The following is a 6,132-nucleotide window of genomic DNA, read 5'->3' on the forward strand; positions in this document are numbered from 1 at the left end:
ATTTGAATGCGCGGTCGCATACACTGGGCAGAATCATCATTAGAGTAACTTCAATACCTTTTTTCCAAGATGTCATTTTGATTGGTCAATTTTCTCCTTTCTTCTGGGATTCCAGTTTTGAGGTTATTAATCGGTTTTAGGTCCCGACAATTATTTGAGGGCTTCAAGTTTTGCAGCATGTATGGAGTTAGAGCACGTTTCTGGATCTCTTTCCAGGCTCATAGGGCAAAATCATAGCTATTTTAGAGACATAGTTGCATCACCAGAGTTTGTCTCTGATTGGTCAGTCATTTAAACGGATCCTCGGCAGTTCCCATAGAGATTGTATATACAAAGGAGGGAACAGGGAACTGTTAGGAGCTCCATGACTTAACCTATGAACGTGTACACTTCCATGTGTTGCAACTATGTCTCTCAATGTGCTATGGGTATCCCTTTCTCTCTAGTACTGTATAATTGACATTTTTCTTCTATATGTGTTGGAGATTGTGTGTGAAAAACTTGCTAGGAGTTCAGCTTTGTTTTTGATAAATTTCATCAAAAGTGCTTTTGTGATTCTATGAAACTCATTTAGTGGAGAATTATTGTAGAATGATATATTGCATTGTATCAATTTTGTTATTATTTTATCATACGATAGTTGATACCCTTAATCTTGGGGTTACTTATTGATAAAATGTAATTTTGTGCTTTCTGTAGAAAGTATTAACCAATTTGGATTATGAATGTAATTTGTCTCATAGTGTTCCAGTCATGAAGAAGATTTGAAAGGTCAGGTCAGGTCGGCAGCTCACGACCAACCAGTTGAAGGTTTAGCAATCTGTTTTGTACAAAATATATTTATGCACTAAATATTTACCTCCACTTTGATAACACAACTTTGAAATGTTTATCCTCATCGTTTATCTTGAAAATGGTTGGACTTAAATTTAGTGCTAGTTGATCCCACCTTCAAACTGTGTATGAAGCTATGGAAGTCTGTTGCATAATATGTTAAAGGTAAAGACCAGTATTGGAAACGCCCCAATTTCAAAAAATGAAATGGAAGCTCCCATAACAATCATGTAAAAGAATATGTTTTGAATATTACATGATGAAAATTTTTTTGACGGGAAACCGCCTACTAATTGATATATTTGGTAAATTAGTGTATCTCTCGCCTGTTGAGAGATATGAAATGCACGTGTCGCGCACGTTTGTGTAGTCCCATAGACATCTTTCTGTGTACAGTGCTTCTAACTTTATGAAGACTTGGCCAAATTTCTTATCATTTTGATGATTCCAGAACCTTGCAGTACATCTATGCTAGATGATCAACCTTTTCTGATCGATTTCACAATGTTTCTTTCACAATGCAATCGCATGACCATAACTGGTCTTTAGCTTTAAGAGGAAGATATTTCTTTCAAAAAGATAGTGTTCATGAAAGATGGTATTAAATGCTCCTGCGTTAAATGTGGGAAGGGGGAATTTTTTTTTCAGGGACGAATTGCCCCAAATTATCTGTTCTTTATGTTTGGGGTGCCATGAAGGACATACAATATACATGTATGTCTCTGTCGTTTTTGTGATCGGTTCCCTAATTTCATAATTCATTGTATAGAGAGTAGTCTAACTTACGAGGTAGCCAACCGAATCATGTACTACAATATGATTCGAGAAAACGGCCATCATGGGTTTTGGTGTGAAATATGCTTAAAAATTCATCATTCTATTAACATTTATTGTATTTCTCTTTTTATCTGTTAAAAACCAACATGTAAAGTTGTAAAATAATATATTGCGTTTGCAAATGATGTATATAACTGGCTTTGTACGGCAGCATATAACTTGGTTTTCTCACGGTTTTCGTTGTAATATACATGAAGCGATTCGCTTGTAAATATTTGTACACATCTATGTATTTGATAAGGGCATAGTGTACGAAAGGCCTGTATCTACGCTTTCTTTTTTTTAAATTTATGATATATCTTCAAAATGAGTTTGTTGGCTATCAAATATATTCCTTCAATGCAATTGATAGGGTTGTACAAACTCTTGACATTTTGTGAAGCATATTGTTTCTTCTTTTCTACCAATAATTGGTTTATTAACAATTTGACAGAAAAAGGGTACTTTCATGGTTTGAATTTTTGGTGTCATAGTTAAATTCTGTATGAAATATCTTTTCATGAGCACCCTTCGCACTGTACCTTTATTTTTATTTCAAAATGGAGGAAAAATACCTCTAGTCCACACAATATATTATACTTTTGAACATATACGTTTGAAAATCTTACATGGAAATTGCTTCAGAATGGTCAAAAGGGATAAGTATCATCTTTTATTGTTCTAAGGAAAATAGTTTTGTTTAATTACTTGTAAAAACGTGAACACGTTAGTAACATTCCACTGTAAAAGCATTATACCTGATCCCTCCTTTTAACTTGTTTCATTTCAAAAAGATTTGCTCTTGAAGAGTAAGAATTGACGAAATGTATTTAGATATATATATGATTATTATAGGGTTATACTGAATATTTTATACAAATTAAATTTTCCTGAGTAATTGTTGAGCCAATGATATACATGTAATCTAAAAGTAGTAAAATTTATTATGTCTAGTAAAACAACCTCACAGAAAAACATTGCCAAATATTATGGTGGTTCTAATGAATGTGATTCATAAATTTTCTTATGATTTTGGTGTTAAAATGTGAAAGGTTTGCCCAAGCTCTTAAACATATACTAGAATCATGTTATTGTCAAGATGTACGTAATTTGTAAAGGTTTCTGATTTGAAATGCAAAATATTATAATTTGCCTTAGTTTTTGCCAATGGTAAAACAAAACCGAGGATGGGAAATACATTTGTAAGTTACTATTTAAACAATAAAGTGCAACTAAAAGTGAGCTTTGTGTTCTGTAGGATTATTTAATACCAATTATGTCTTTGTGTGGAAGATTTGTAGTTTTTAGATGTAAGAAGAAGTGAAATATGTATCAATATATATACAGAGAGAGAGAAAGAGAGTAAGAGAGAGAGAGAGATAAAGAAGAGAGAGAGATATAGAAGAGACAGATATAGGTGAGAGAGAGAGAGAGAGATACAGAAGAGAAAGATATAGATGAGAGAGAGAGATACAGAAGAGAAAGATATAGATGAGAGAGAGAGATACAGAAGAGAAAGATATAGATGAGAGAGAGAGAGATACAGAAGAGAAAGATATAGATGAGAGAGAGAGATACAGAAGAGAAAGATATAGATGAGAGAGAGAGAGATACAGAAGAGAAAGATATAGATGAGAGAGAGAGATACAGAAGAGAAAGATATAGATGAGAGAGAGAGAGAGAGAGAGAGATATAGAAGAGAAAGATATAGATGAGAGAGAGAGAAAGATATAGAAGAGCGAGAGAGAAAGAGATACAGAAGAGAAAGATATAGATGAGAGGGAGAGAGGGAGAGAGGGAGAGAGACAGAGAGAGAGAGAGTGAAAGAAACAGAAGAGAGAGAATGGGGGGGGGGGGGGGCAGAATAAGTGAGTGAGAGAAAGAGATAGAGACATAGAGAGAAAGAAAGATGTGCATCAAAGAGATCTCTTTTGATTAAAAGAGGATGATATTGATAATAATAATCCCTCTACTTCTCTCATACTCTCACAACTTTCCTCACACTTGTTTCTCCTTGATACCATGCCACACTTTCCCTTTTATGACCAACAAAATAATACAACCGTATGGCACGCAACATCTTCAATTCCAAGTTGAAAAAAAAGAAGAAACATCAACTATCAACTTTATTATCAATTATTGCAAACTAACAGACATTTGAATGTGTACAAGTACCTATGAGAACGATAATAAATACACAATGTACATTGGACAATATAACTGTACAGTACTTTATATGTAGAAACTACTACACTTTTTGGAGCCAGAAGGTCGTTAAATCTGTGTAAAAGATAAAGTTAGCGTCCTTCTCGTTCCAAATGATATTTTGACTCCCTCCAAAAGTATAAAAGGCACTGGAAAATCAACAACCTCCCCCAAATGGAACACATTTTATGCATACAAAAACAAAAAGGAGACTACACACATACAAGTACAACATACTAGTATCATATATGAATGTACAATGTCTTGTATAAAAAAATGCATCAACGTAGAAAAATGCTATAGTTTTTATCTATAAGTTTTTCTTATCTGGAGAATTGGGAAATATTAGTCCAATTTTCTAGAAAAGTTTGGAAGATTCTATTAGTCATGGTATATCTACTTGCACAGTTAAGGGTGCATCGTGCGATATGCAAAATAAGAAAACAATATTGGAAATAAATCTTGCGTTATGTGGATTCGTTATCCATGCATATTTAATCAAATGGCAGTACAGTGAAAACGCAGAGGGCAATCCTACCCTCGTAATAAATAACTTCATTGGCATGAAAAAAGCAGAAAAATAAGAGTAATAGAAAGGCTTAAATCTAAAATACATCGTCCAATAATAAAAGAGTTATAAATGTTAGAAATATGAGATCACTATGGCTATGCACCTCTCAAAACAATCATTAAAATTGTGAAATAGTCAGGGATAAGTCTTCTTTTTGTCGCATACAAAAATATCAATAATATCTGACTTTTTCTTAAGTGCCTTCTTGCTTGGGGCACTATTCAAAATAAATTGTGGATGGTATATTATCAAAGGTCCTCTGTAAAGAAAAGACACTCGAGAGTCATACATTTTGAAAAATATGACACTTGGATTATTTTGTGTGTTGGAACAAATGGGAAAGTTTTCCGGCACTACATCACAATACCATTACTGATTCAGCCAACTTGAAGTGTCATAATTGAAATGCTATTGTAAATTTTTCCAAAATCGGATCCCGGTCAGATGGTGTAATGTACAGTGGACTCAAGTCTCTATACATGAACAAAGCCGGAAAAGACTAAGGCATCACAAGGAACCCTCTAATTATGTCTTTTCTGTTGTTGCTAGTAATATATTTGATTGCTAGGACTCCCGAGGCATCAAGCTTTGCTTATCAAGGAGCCCCGCTCAGTTCTGTCAAATCAGTTTACATTTTTCATCATACATTTCTTTTAATGTATGCTGATATTTATACTGTATTCAGAACTGAATACATAAATGAAATGAAAATAAACAAGGTTTAGCAAAGGAGGTTAGTACGAGGTCTAAGTTTATCAAGCATGATTTTAGACCCTTGGACGGGTTTGACAAAATACGGCCCATAAAATTGTAATCTTTTGCTTCATTTGTGTACAATGCATTTCCTTACATGTTATGATACCTCCACTCAATATACATGTAGCAGAAAAAAATAAGAGAAAGTACTTCAACCGTTAAAATAAAATTGGTAAGTACTTCAGTGTATTACTGTGTGGACCAAGATAATGGTCCTGGTTTTGCAAACATGCATTTATGCAAAAAAAGCGATTGCTTAGAACATAAAATATGACCAGATAAGTAGATGACACTGAAAGAAGTACATGTACATTGACCTGAAATAAAAATGAAACAAGATTTTGTACACATACAAAATATTTTCTGTGACCTTTTACTATCCACGTTGGAACAAAATTCTCAAAGGAAATCACAGTATGAAACACAAGTTGCTTTACGAATGAACTGTAAGTAGAAACAGCGGGGTTACAATTTTAACAAACTTGTACCATCAGCACACCTTTAAGTCAGAATTCATTTGTTTGTTTTGCCTGACTGCTAAGAAAGCATGTGTATGCTTGTAAGTTGTAAGTAAGCAACAAGGGGACTATTAGCTCTAAGTCCTCTACAAGGGACTTGTTAATTAGGACTAATGCCTTTCCAAAGTGGACCTCTCTGTTTCCAAAATGTATTCCTAATTGTTGTAAATGTTTATAATTGATTTGTAATGTTTTGTTGGAAATATAAATAAATTGAATTGAATTGATTTGAATGAAATTCTTCAGCATGTGAAACTAAAGGACTCTGGCTCATGGACTTGGCTTTGAACCTAGGACCTCCTGGTTACGAGACCACTGCTCTATCACAAAGCTATTGCGGCTCCTCATAACCGACATACAATCAATAAACACATTTCTCATGCCATTAACAATACACAAATCTTATGGCCTCCTAGACGGCAGCTGACGAAA

The sequence above is a fragment of the Strongylocentrotus purpuratus genome, unplaced genomic scaffold (genome assembly GCF_000002235.5).
Source record: "Strongylocentrotus purpuratus isolate Spur 01 unplaced genomic scaffold, Spur_5.0 spur5_scaffold_18, whole genome shotgun sequence".
Lineage (NCBI taxonomy): Eukaryota > Metazoa > Echinodermata > Echinoidea > Camarodonta > Strongylocentrotidae > Strongylocentrotus > Strongylocentrotus purpuratus.